Below are 14,404 nucleotides of genomic sequence, written 5' to 3'. Positions count from 1 at the left end.
TCCGTGGAGTTTTTTTTTCCATTAGCACTTTTATGAATTTACTGAATCTATTGAGCAACCAAACTAATTTATTCAATAAAATTTTTTGTCATCAATTATCTAGCGTGGTAAAGATTTTCGCCGAAAATGTTGTGATTAGTCTCTCGTTTAAGTCATACTAAATGCCTTTGCTACCCAATTCTAATAGATGCCAGTCAAGGCGCTTTGAAATCTATACTACTTAACCTAACCAAATTACATAACCTAAGCGACGCTGTGGGATTTGTAGGGAATCATCCATTCACCACAAATACTTGTACTTTTATAATCCTATTTTCATGGTTGAATGGAAATGGAAATATATATGATGCTATCTTCCACATAACAGTATCCTACAAAAATTTCTCCTGTACAAAGTTTTGTACTCGGTCAGCTGTAGAACCTAAGAATTTTCGCCGGCTGAAAAATAACGTCTACAATTCTTTAACGGCTTTATTAATTTTAACAGAGGATTGCCCCCACTACTCCAACTAATGAAGTCAAATAAAATTACGCATAAAACAATCAATTTTTTATTTAAAACATTCTTGTTACACCATCAGACGTTATTCATCTGGTCATCCATTCCAACTTAGCAATTTTGATGCCTCAGTCTTTTCTATTACTCACTGTGATTTTATAAGGCCAGTGAGTGTCGCCATCGACTTAGAAGTGTGCGTGGAAACATTTATGCGTCCTTCATTGCGATGAATAAAACTGCATTCGCTCTTTGCGTTGGTGTCACGAACGAGACTGCAAAGTGACTAGTAAACGTATTGCCTGGTGTCCTAAAAGCACAGTACGTGAGAGGGTAATAAAGCGTCCCGGTAATCGAAGCAAAATTGAGACAATTCTAATCAATGGTGAAAGCTGTAAAATTTAGGTACCCATTACTTGGTGAAATTTTACCACCTTTCTCTCGCAGTTAACTTCACCTAAGGCTGATTTTAGCTCCGATACAGAGTAATCGCATGTTTGATGACTGTGGTCTGATTGAAATGGTGGGAAATTGACGTTCCCATCTAAAATGCAACGCTTTCTAATTACCTCAGGCGAGGTTGATACGATCTGCTTGCATGAAAATATTTTAACTGTTCTATGCTGAATCACATATGCGATATTCACACTTCTGTGGTTAAGTGATGGGCCCTTACCTATCTTAACCAAAGTTCGGGATAAATCATTGAGTGAGCGGGTAAACTAAAGCTACGGTAAGGTTTCTCAGTTAGTTAACTTTTACCTATACCACTACTTACTTTAAAAGCAGAGGTATTAGTAAAAGTTAACTAACCTTATAATGGAATACCGCCCAGCTAAGATTTAGTGAATTAAATCTACGCTGTTTTAAACATCCTATTGAATGACCTATCAACAATTCTCCTAAATTCGTTGTTAAGTACTCCCTTGTTAGTATTTCAATAGCCGTGCTTTATTGAGGCCAGCAAGCGAGTATCAATGCCATACGAAACTGAAGGGAAATCTTGCTGACAAGGATGAGGTAAGCCGCCCAGGTTTAAAAGTTGCCGTGTTATTGCTCCGGATGAACTTGACGGCAGCATGTTCACAACGTGTTCACCATGACCTATAGTTAGCAGTATGCTTTGCATAGCGACTGAAATTGACGATGGGGGATATTCTATTTTCACAAAGAAAATTTTTTAAATACGTGTGGGTGAGGCTACATATTGCATTTATTTTATTTGAAAAGGACCCACACTCTTGTTAGATTGGATGTAGAATTCATTCATACAGTATGCTCGTGTTGCCTTGACATACATAACATCAGCTGCCGTTCCGAATAGGAGAGGAGAAAAATACCCACGCAACCGTCATGCACTTATTAAATATTCACTATGTTTAACAAGTTCAATTTACACCATTCACTTATATGTAACATAGTTTCAAAATATCGAAAAAGGAGCTATATGCTTATCCTCCTGTAATCGAAAGTTTCCATTTCATCATTCAGCCGTATTTTGAGGCCATTCAATATGCTCATTTTTACCATTTTTATGTTCACTATCTTCACCGTGTTTCTTTTTCGATGCAAAGATTGTTGCTTGATGGATTGTATGCGGCTGCAATTATTCGCTAGACACTTTTCTCAAAATACCGATGCGGGAATGACTACATCATCGTTGTGTTGGGAGCAAACCCACTCGCCTCGAGAACCGTATTTTCCTAGCCTTGGCACTATGTAAACACTGACACTCACACTAGGCAGGTGACACTCACCGAAGATATTACTGTTTCGAGATACATAACTGCTGCCTCGCAAAAACATCACTGACACATTCGATGCTCTTCTGTTTCAAAAGATGTATTCCAACGAGCACTCGTGTAACTGTTCGAACGAGGTTGGAGGGTCACAGGTCTTTCCGGCGAATTTCAAACTGAAAAAACTTATTTTTTACGTACCTTATTTTTTCACGCTGTAATCCATTTCGAAGAGGTGGAAAGGCCTTATTAGTGTTTGATGTCCTTAAGATTCTTGCTTGAAGAGGCCCAGCTTCCCAAGTGGTGATCTTTCTATCCCGGCAAAGGACCCCAGCAAAAGGGTTGAACCTCCCCGCCTCTCTCAGCTGGTGCCTCGCGTCCGTAGGTTTCGTGCTGTGGAAGAGGCCCACGGACTGCAGCGCCCGGATGACGATGAAACAAAAGTGAGTGAAATCAGTATCACGGGGTGGTGGGGGGGGGGCATTGGATAGAGTCCGCTGGGGGAGTCCGTCCGTTGCTTCCCGCCGGTTCGCACCGCCTCTCTTCCGCCGAGAGACTTTCTCCCTCCCACCCGCCCGAGATAGCCTAGTGGTTCGTGCTACGGCCGCCGATCACGGCGCGAGGAGCGCTGCCGTCGACTGTTCACGTGCAAAGCGATGCGGTCCACCTCTTTTTCACGTGCTTTTTCGCACGAGCGTCGGCCCCGCGCGCGTGGATGTTCGTGAACTCGGGTGAACGAAGGATTTCGGCCTCCAGGATTCTCCCGATTCCATGCATGGGCGGATTCAGCATCAAATTTGGGGAAGGGTGTCCTGACCCGAGTTCGGGGAGTTTTGGAATACCCCAGGAAAGAGGGTTCTGGGTAAAATTTTTAAACGAGGAATTTCAACCTCTAGGAGTCTCCTGATTCCAAGAATGGTCGGATTCAGTATCAAATTTGGGGGGGGGGGGGGGAGGGGGGACGAAAAATTCGGGTAGTATGGGATGACACCCTAGGAAAAGTTTTTAGAATACTTTATTTATTTATTCCCATACCACCGGCATATATTGGCAATTTTACATCAGGGTGTTCAACAAATTTAACAATTACGCGAGTTCGAAAAACTAGGACCTGGATAGGGGCAACCTACCCAGGCGGGACTCGAACCGGAAACCTCTTGTCTAGTAGGCGAAGACTTTACCCCGCCTCCGCTGAGGCCGGTGAATACCCATTTTTTTACGCATTTTGGAGCCTAAAATTTAATTTTAGATCTTAACGACAGTTGGAATAGAACATTTTTAGAAATTTAAATATAGAAAAACTATTTAACGAATAAAAATTTAATTTTTTTGTCAAAATTGGGAGGGGGTCGTAACCCATCTGGAAGATGATCATTGTCACACTCGATGCTCATCTGTTTCAATATGTATAACAGCAAGAACTCGTAATATCTCAAACGGGTTGAGGTCACGGGTTTACCGGCGAATTCCAACTAAAAAATGTATAACGTGTACAATATTAGCGTGCACTGTGAAAACACTTTTGGAGAGGGTCGCAACCTCCGTAAATCCGCCTCTCATTTCATGGAGGATAAATGAACTTAGTCCAGTCCCAGTCGAACTCCCTATGCGTACAAGGAGTCATACGTAGATTTTCAGCTAGTTGAGGTCCTCCATTTTTGTGGAATGATAGAATAAAATCAGCAATAACAATTCAAATCCAAACTCAATAATAAGTCTTCACTGCGAGACGTCACATTTATCTGAAAATAAGGTTTAGCCAGCTAATTTTTATTTCTCTTTTCGTACCTTTTTTAGTGAAGTAAATTTAAAAAAACCTCAATTTTGACTAAAATAATTAAGATCGTAATAAGTGGCGGATGTTGTGTCTTTCCCGTATTTTCTGGAAAAATTTAAAGAATGGAAATCTTCAAGGCGGCTCTCGAATGAAAGTTTTTATTTTACTAACTTAACATAAAATGTTGAAAAATAATTTATGAATATCTGAAAGCCATATCAGACCTAATAGGCATGATCTCGGACAATGAAAGGTATTGCATACCACTAGGCGCTACGGAAAGTAACGGACATACCAGTAGGTATCCACCAGAAAAACGATCTTAATCTGCCCTCTAAGATAGCTTCGAAGTATTACACTTTTATTTTACTCGTAGAGTAATTTAAATCCAGAAAAGTTGTGCACTAACATAAGTTATTGGGCAAATCCTATCGCTGACGACGGAGGTATTCAAGCCTAACACATTTTTATGTGAACCGGGTCAAATTCAACATCTGTAACACCCTGGATACGTCCATCGTTTGAGAGTCGGAGGAGGGGGCACCTTGCATTAATTTGAAGAACGAATATTCGGAAACCAAATATTTGAGAGCATTAAAAATAATACTGATAATATTAAAGCAATAAGTCACATCGACCCCAATATTGATACAATGCTGTGGGTAAACTCTCCTTGGGATTCCCACCGGGTTAATTTTTCCATAATGGCCAATTTTTTAAGCCCTGAGGATGAGTCTCGAGTCGGAGCTAGGAACGTTGGCAATTATGAAAAATTAACCCTGTGGAATCCCGAGAAGAGTTTACCCTCATCATTCGCCGGGAAAGCATCAAATCATATATTGATACAATGTTATTGTATAAAAAAATTGGAGTTCGAGGTTTTAATAGGCTTTTTTTAGTAGGTTTGAACAGCCTGAGATTATTCTTAAAATGTGTATGAAATACTAGCGTGATAGATAACATGTCGGGTACGTGTCAAGTACTATCCATTTTTTCCTTCCTTGGAGACAAAGTATTGGCAGGGTGTGGTAATGTTTCATGACGTGGGAGAAATTTGTAGACCACTGTTTCCATGGAACTAACTGGCTTCCTGGTTAAAAAGGATTTTTCTAAATTATCTATCGCACAAAGCTCTCAACTCAGAGTTTTATGTCGGGTTCATCAGCTCTCAGCCAATGAATAATTTGAAATTAACGCGTGCTCTAGGTTTGGATTCGCCAGAAGGTTCTGCGCAACCGCTGAAACTTCCCACTTTAGGCATGATCAGTACGAATGGACTTGAAAACGTCGAAATGCTGGAGATACAGCTATTATTCGACCATTCTCTCCACCGAACGATCTTTTCTTTGTATGGAGCTGCAATTCGCCCAAACGGTCATCCCGCGAATCGAGGCCAGTCTAGGCTTTAGATATTTTCTTTGCTGCAGAAGTTATCTTGGTTCATTTTGGAGAAATATGGCTGAACATTCAATTCTCCAGTTCTAATTCCATTGTAGATAATTATAATTTTGACAGTTCCAAATTCTACGGTAAGAATTCCCTTGCCGCGTGGGTAAAGTCTTCGCCTGCTGAGCAGAAGGTCACGGCTTCGAGCGCCACCTGGGTAAGTTAACCTTTACTTAGGGAATGGGTGTTCGTGTTTGTACAGTTGTTAATTGTTGGTTTCGTCGATGCGAAGACCATTGATAGCTGTTTTCGGGGTATGAGGAATTAAATGAAATACGAAAAGAGTGATTAAATGAATGAAGTAAGCTTTAATGGAAAGGCGTTAATGCAACCTCGGTTTGATCACTAATTTTGTTTATTTTTGCGTACCATGTTTGCTTGAGAAACGATCAACTAACTCTCTATGAAATATTTAGATTTTACTGATGTTAGAACTTGAATACTCATTTTTTTAAATTTATATTGCTTGGCCACCAATGAAATCAACTTACATGAATAACTATATTTTAAAGTTGATAAAATTCTTTATTGACTGAGAATATGAAACGCTAAGTTTGATTTATAGCGTAAATTCTCGCAATTGTTATTTTTCCCAATAAAACGTTCATATTCCACCGAAAAAATTATGAACTATGGCTCCAACATTAGACGCTTCACGCTGCAATTTTGGCTCTGCATCGTATCTCGCTCCGGTAGTTTCTTTTAAATTTCTCCTTAGCACGTTATTCTAGATCGGATAATGTTATGGACATGTAGATATTAATAAAAGAAAGGCATAGCCACTTTTCAGATCTAAAATCTCTGTGGATGATTATTTTGGAGGAGGTAACCTGTTTGGCATGATTTATTTCTAAAGATTTTTCTTGATTGATACTCCTCTTACACTTTAATTGATACATATATTGATTTTAGAGAAGTGAATAAGCGATTGAGAGAAACTCGACGATGGTGATAGCCATTTATTTTTGCGAATGGTACCAAGAAGTCCAAGGGCCAGCGTCCAAGTGGACGTGTTTGGGGAGGGCTGTACTGGAAGTGCTCTCCTCCTACCGCTCAGCCACTGCCTAAATTTGAACCCCGGCCTCGGCTCCATACGACTGGTTTATACTGTAATGCCCTACCCTGTAGTGTTAAAATTTTATTGAGAAAAATATGCAATAGTGGCACCCTAATTTAGGTTCGTTATCAGCTGAAATAAATTCTTTAGTAACTGAAGATTTGGCACAAGTCTGTCAGTCAGTACAAATGAGAATAATAATTTTAATTCAATGCAATCCGAGGAGTATCAATCAAAAATTCATGACAAAAATAATATATCAAATATATATAAACAACTATTTAGAATTAGACATCCTTAGATACTTTCGCCTCGCTTAAGGATTGCCGAAGCACTGAACTATATATTTAAAATATTGTTGGATGTTTTGTTTGTCTGTCCGCTATGCATATCAATACGGCAGCACGGATTGAAACCAAAGTTAATACATAGACGCATCACATACTCCGAAAGCCCGTAGTGCTACTTTTGGTTGTGTCTAATGCGTCCTTTGCGTCGTTTCCCATTACCGTATGTTACGACACGTCATAAAACTTCTGTGGATTGGCATCCTGCCGGTTAGGCATACCTCTTGACACGTTCGGAGGGAAAACATAAGTCAAAGGATTCTACATTTAACCATCATTCCTCGTGATGCAAACATTTTTGCTGGGGCACCAGACCTTCTTCGTCATACCTCAAAAAAGAAAACCACATTTTATATTTCACACTTTTATTCCAATTTCGACGGTTGCCATTTACTCAAAAAATAAAGCCTCAAATCTCAATACCAGGCATATCTCATTTTCCATCGCAAGAAGTTTTGGTATGAAACACTACAGCTTTTTGATGCAGCCTTTGCATACATATGAGGGAATGAGAAGCCAAGGGGTACAAGTGATTTTTTTCTCGACAGAGTAAGGTACAGAAATTACGTCCTGAAATCAAACGAGGTCAACAAGATATTTAGAAGTGCATTAAATTTTCCACACGATATCAACACAGAACAGAGACTAACTTGTACCTCTTGGCAACCAAGTTTTTGTGTATATGTTCTATCATATTCTGTACCCAACTATGTTTAGAAAAAAATCACATGTAACCTTTGACTTCTCTTTTGTTATATTGTCCTGTTGGTTTATCGTTCACAACAAGTAAGTGAGTTGATTTCATGGTTCTATGTTTAATTGATTCTATGGTTATATTTACTCAGTGATTTTGTATAAGTAATTGTTTTTGTTCTCGGAGAACATAAGTCTTAGAGCAATAAATATCTTTCTTTCTTCTCACTCCCTCATATATTATTTTCGACATTTCACTCGCATTTTTCAATTTATATTTTTAATGTATCATCTCCCAATACCTCCTATTTTTAAAGTCTTCATTTCCAGCCTGATCATTCGAAAAACAAATACAAGTTGTGTAACAAAATATTTAGCGTATTCGAGTCAATCATTGGGAACCAGACTTAATTTTCCTCACCTGTTCCCCGTGAACTCCGTTCCCCTCCTGATCACTCCCTCCATGTTCTCACGATTAGTCACTCCTATCCCTTCCATGGATCTCCAAAGAAAAAAAAAGAAAGCAGAACCAGCGAAATATTTTTTCATCCCGCCCAGCAACTGCACAGTGAGGACAGCCATATGGAGCTTCTCCGCTGGCTTTTCTTCTTTTTTTCCAATTCCGAGCGAAGGACGCTTCCTCTTGAGTCCCTCCGCGCGACTGTGCGATAAGGAGGAGACTTCATTTTTTTCGGCAGTTGGCCGTCGACTTGATGGCGATTGTCCGAGGCATGCTAAGTCTGGCAGTTGTCTGGTTGGTCATGAGAAATTTCCATTCCAAGCAAGTGCGCGTGGACGACCTTCCACAACAGATTCCGATAAAACTAGTACCCAATACAGAGATTCAACCAAGAGGTTGATTTGGATAGATGAGGGTAGAACTCACCGTATATTCTCACTCAAATTAAGGAACACCTCGCACTTTGAGGGTTTTTTAGTGGAGTGTCCCATGGCCCACCCGAGATTTAAGCCCGGATCCCTAAGGTTGCCATCTGAGCACGCTACCCACTAATTTACCACACTCCCCCAAAATTGTGACTATATAAGGCAAGATTTTTCTGGTGGAAACGAGGAATAACTTAGCGAAATTCCACACTACCTCTATTAACACTACCGATGCGGCTTTTAATGCGCCATTATCAAGGGTAACTCATTTCATTTGTTACTCATTGTTGTTGGAGTTACTCTTGATGTGCTGAGAGTGCCTGTAGTGTTATTAAAGTTGTGTGGAGTATTGCCGTGTCACTATTTACTTTTCCATCGCACCGAAATGCCATAAGTCAGGCAAGAATCCTAGAATCATTACTTTCTTTCTATCTAAAAGAAATCCTTCGTTCCGCCAAAAGTACTCTATAGTCCGCAAATTAAGTCAAATATTTGTATCATGCGTAGTAGGATTTTATTATTAGCGGCACTGATAGCAATGGAGAAGTATTATGTTGCTACTTTGATAGACCAGAAAATGAAGCACCGTATCTGGGTGGAAAGAAACCCTTGGAAAATACACTGTGTGATAATTACCTATTTGTGTAAAGTGGACAAAAATTAATTAATTCTATGGAATTTTTTTCTAGACCTCCTACCTCTGTCCTAGAGAGAACATATTTATTTAAATTAAGCAAAACTCTGAAAATATGAAATTGGAAGTAAGCTGCGGCAAGAGCACTGCGTGATACGAAGAGGAGGGCGGGGGTCGATCCAATTTTGGGGCGGATTAAGGGTGGCAAGCGAGAGGGGTGACCCCCAAAAATTCCCCCAAAGAAATTGGAGAATAGTGAAAACTGGTTTTTAAATACAATAGTGTACGGAAAAAGGTCATTTTTAAATTCTCATGCGTTTTTTTTTTCGGTGCATTTCATGCGTTTTCATTTTCCGATGACGACCCTAACGATTCAGGAATTCGTTGGACGTGTTGCATACTCTTCGAGCTCCCGAATGATAATGATACGCCCCCCGAAAGTGACGGCATTAACTTACCCTGAATTTCTCTCTCTCTCTCTCAGTATTTAACGAGCCCTACCTCCGGCTCGCATTGCTCGTGATCATCTTTATCTAATTAAGAATTCCATCATCATTGCCTGCAGTGGCCTGGCCAGGAATTTCATTCGGGAGTGCCTGGGTCCAAAACCAGAGGGGAAATTTTTGAAAAACAGGGTACTAATTAATGGCGAAGAAGTAGGAGCAATTTCCACAATTTTATATTTATTGTACGACCGGTTTCGCTTATAGCATCATCAGGTACATATAACAAGGTGTGCAAGGGCTTAAATATGCTTAAATAAGGCTTCAATGAATGTAAATATGCCTATTTTAGCCTTTGCAACGCTTGCTGTATGTACCTGATGATGCAGTAAGCGAAACCGGTCGTACAATAAATATAAAATTGTGGAAATTGCTCCTGCTTCTTTGTTATGTTCCGTTTCCACTTCATCTCGCCTGAAACCTTAAATAGGCTTACATAAGGCTTCAATAAATATAAATATGCCCATTTAAGCCTTTGCACACCTTGTTATATGTACCTGATGATGCTGTTAGCGAAACCGGCCCTACAATAAATATAAAATTGTGGAAATTGCTCCTGCTTCTTTGTTATGTTCCGTTTCCACTCCATCTCGCCTGAGAGATTATATTATTAAGTAATGGGCTGTAAACTAATCTTAACACTTTTCATAATCGAAAAAACTTTATTTGTTTTTTATCATTTGAAATATTTTGTAAATTCATGATTTTTTTAATATTTTGTTTTCTATAATGAAGGAAAATAATTGTGTTTTTATATTTCAGGGGGAGTCCGGCTCCCCTGGGCCTGGCTACGCCACTGATTGCCTGTATGAATGATCAAAAAATCGAAATGGGAGTACTGTAAAATATTGAGGATTTATGTACAGTATCCGTAAAAATTGGAAGAGTCACGGAGCAAGTACTGAGGATTGAAAGCTTATACTATTTTCAATTTTCAAGCACATTGAACTTTTTCATAGTTTTCGTAAAAAAAACTTGTGCCGATGTTACATACATGTTGCGTGGAATTGCTCAATGGCGCGGCATCGGGGCGGAGATAGGAAGCGATAGAAATAACTGGCAATTCTACTTTGAGAGAAGAAATTCGCACGCCCAGGGGGTTGGAATGGTGAGATGGGTGAGATCTACCCTCATATTTGAAGGAATGGCTACTCATTTTAAGTGAATGAGTGGAAGGTGGATGAAAACTCAGTGCTAGTGATATTTCTAATAATAAAATACTAGGACATGATACGGGAAAATGTTGAATAAAGGGTTCGTAAATCGAAAGAGGTGTATTGTTGGTATTCCTAAAGGTAGCGGAGAATAGTATTATAAATGATGTAGCAAATTACATTCTAGATTCATTCACCTTATTTGAATTTAGTACTGTTTCAGCATATGAAAAGAGTACATTATTTGATTAGTCGGGTAGACAAATGTACGTAAGATTTTTCGTGAACGAAAGTTGTACGAGGCTCAAATTATTGTTATTGATGAGGAAACTTCAACAGGAAAAAGCCGTGTCATTTGGCTGTGTCTACCTTGATTTCCAGGAATGTCCTTGGAAATGTTATCTATGTAGACACAAAAGGTTTCCTGGGGCGATGAACTTAAGAAAGCCACAAAGCGCTTTACGCTGGATAATACAAAGTGGTCACTCAAAACATTTACGCAAATATTATTATCGAGTTGGTGTACGTTAATTATTATTATAACATTAAATTCGTGAAGAACGGAATTATATTTCGCTCGATCATCTGTTAATATCGATATGAATTAACTTGATTACGAGGAGAAACGTCGCCATCATCAAGAGAACGCCGAAGAAAACCAGAAAGCCATTTCAGCGGTTCAGATAATTGAAATATAAATTTTTAATTTTACCTTAATCTTAGAGGCATTGGAGAAAAATATATAAAAATTGAGGTAAAAATTTATATTCAAGATCTATTAATGTCATTTGAATTGAGGTCAATTCCGGCATACGAGAAGAGTGCGTTGGATATTGAGGCTACTATACTTACGCTCCTTGCACCAGTGGCGTAACTAGTAATATGGCTTTGGGAGGGGGGGGGGGGGAAGAGATGGCGACTCCTCCCTCCCAGGCAAAATCTGGTAAAATGTTTTAATAATGGCATGCCTGGAAATACATTTTACATCATTTTGGGACTAAAAATTTAACTTTAAGCAGATGTAGTTATTATATGTCAAAACTAGACGATAGTTTTAAATTATTTTTTTATTTTTTCTGAGGCTTTGGGGGGATCTATCCCATCATCCCCCCCATATTTACGCTAATGCCTTGCACATTACACGTTTTCGCCCGAGCGCGCGGGGAAAAACCGCGTGGGTTTAAATCGTGGCCAGTTGCTTTTCATACTGTACGATTTCAACCGTACAAAAAGAATATGGAGACAGCACTGGAGAAAGCTCCCGCATGACTGAAACAGTCTGGTGTGAAATTGCGCTTTTGTTTACGCTGATCACTAAGCAGAAAGACGATACGGTAGCCGTGTGGACCCAGTGGCACTGGACGGCTACAATGGGGCTAAACACCGTGCCCGTTTTTCAACCGTAATATGGTATGGTATGGTATTTGGAGGCGACCGACAGCTTAGGTCATTTGCGCCATGAGGGAAGGGTAGGTAAGGAAGGGTGGAGAGGAACCCGGCGTCGGCATTAGCCTGCTCTTAACGAAAGGCGCCAAGGGGACCACGGCTTTACGTCCCATCCGACGGACGGAGTGCTCCACTTGAACTGTTCTCCACACAACATTCAAGCAGTGATCGGGCAGTCTCTGAAAATTCTCTACCTTTGCCGAGATTTGATCCCGAGCCCACCGGGTGGGAAGCCAACACTCTAGCCACCATACCATCCCGATCCCCCCGTAATATGCGAAAGGTCCCGTAAACTTCTTCAGTGGACTGTTAGAAAAAGGCCCATGCGGTTTTTTCCCGCACGGACGAAAACGTGTAATGTGCGAGGAGCGTTAGAGGCGTGAAGCATCGAGAGTAAATGGTATTCATGCGACATTTTCGCTCCGGCTTGATGTGAGCGAGGCCTTCGCAGCATGAGGCAACAGTGGTGACCCCATTTTCACTCGCGACCTATATTTTGATGAACGTTAAGTCATCGGGGTGGATGAGTCGGTCATCATAGTGTATCTTCGGCTGCACCATTTTAGAAATTCAATGTACAGCGTTAACTACATTCATTAGTGAACTGAAGGACGAGAAAAGCATGATATAGCTTGCTAATTGAATAAATAAATGTAGCTTTTATAGAGATAACGATTCTCTACCTCTATCTATACGAAGGATCCTTGGTGAGTTGGTTAGACAAATGTATATAACCTTTTATGTGGTTGAAAGTCATTGGAGGACTACATGGGCTCTTTTATGGGAAGCCCTGGTTAATATAATATGTCCCACTAGTGTGTGGATAAGGAGTGGAATGAACTCTGTCATTGAAGTGGTACTCCTAGAGTGAATGCGGAAATATTTCATTTGAAACCATACTGCATTCTATTCCATCGCTTTGATGAATTATTGAGGTGTACGCTGATTGACCAGTTGAATGCAAGTTAATAGGTCCCGAGATTTTCCTGTTTCTGCCAGTACGCAATAATTTTTTCCTGTTTTGTACGTAAATCGATAAAGCGGCGATAATTTGTCATAGCGACCGTGATAAAGTCGATGTCCATTAGGCTAGCAGATAACCGACTATGAATTTTTAACGCAAAATTAATTATTTTTTTTAAATTCACTTGAAGATAATTTAATTTCGATTACTCTTCAATCATTGGCGAAATATCAACTGTGAGTTCTTGTAATGGAAATGCCATTGGAGTTTCACCCATAAAATTTCTCAAAAATAGCTCTAAATATGATGTAATATAAAAACTTTATTTATTTCTTAATGTCGAACCAAGGACGCCGAAACATGTTTGTCTAAATATATGCCTGTTCGTCTAAATTCATTTAGAAAATACCGCGTCGTGTTTCTTTTTTTAGATGTGGTAGTGGCGGTTTTTTTAAATGCCGCGCCTGTGGCAACCTGATTATTATTTTAAGTTTTTAAAGGAAAAAGAGCTTAAAATTCTATTTATTAAGCCTTAACGTTCAGTTTTTCTTGGGCTTAGTTCTACCGCATATCCCGTCTCCTCCCGCCCGAGGAGTTTTTCTGAAGGGGGGCGCTGAAAGTGTATCTCGCTTGCACTTGAAAAATGTCATGTCCAGCCCTGACTTTTTTCCCGTTCTATTTCTAGCTTCAAAGTGGCTAAATTTGGTAAGTAAACAAATCAAACATATCTTCAAAGATTACAGTCGTATTTCACCATGTGGGACAAACTATAAATATCAAGTATGTTTTTGATATTATTGTCATTAGGAAAATTTTGTCGTTTATATTGGTTGAATTGATATGGCCCTAAACTACTAACCGTACCAAAAGTACAGTGACTCGAGTTTGCACGCTTATAAAAACAATACCCTTTAAGCTATTTTCATGATATTGGTATTATTAATTTTATTGTTATATAATGTTTAATATAAGGAAGCTAAATCTATTTCTAACTGTTTGCAGAAAGAAATTGTTTAAACCACAAAAATTGAAGAAGTTGTTGTAAACAATACAAATCTCTGCTAACTATGAAACTAATGGCACAATTGAGCTGTGGTGTCCTAAAGAATTTAAGCAACGCAGCTACTCAAGAAACTTCATTAAATATTTATAGTAGGGTCAATGTCTATTGGTTTTTTTTATTTTTAAGCCATTTATATTTTGCCAAGAATATTACAATTGTGTGGTTTCCTATTCTTTTTTACTGCCAAAATCGAAAGATTA

At 39.4% G+C, this 14,404-nt stretch overlaps 1 protein-coding gene across 1 annotated transcript in view; it reads right to left on the bottom strand.

The window, feature by feature from the left end:
• Positions 1 to 2,662, bottom strand: part of LOC124158710 (nocturnin) — a 110,103-nt gene extending 107,441 nt beyond the window's left edge. The window contains exon 1 of the mRNA XM_046533954.1: positions 2,437 to 2,662. The gene's annotated coding sequence lies outside the window, so the exon portion shown is untranslated. The remainder of the gene's footprint in view (positions 1 to 2,436) is intronic.
• Positions 2,663 to 14,404: the final 11,742 nt, after the last annotated feature.

Source organism: Ischnura elegans, chromosome 5 (assembly GCF_921293095.1).
Source record: "Ischnura elegans chromosome 5, ioIscEleg1.1, whole genome shotgun sequence".
Lineage (NCBI taxonomy): Eukaryota > Metazoa > Arthropoda > Insecta > Odonata > Coenagrionidae > Ischnura > Ischnura elegans.
This window is presented reverse-complemented; position numbering and strand designations above follow the sequence as displayed.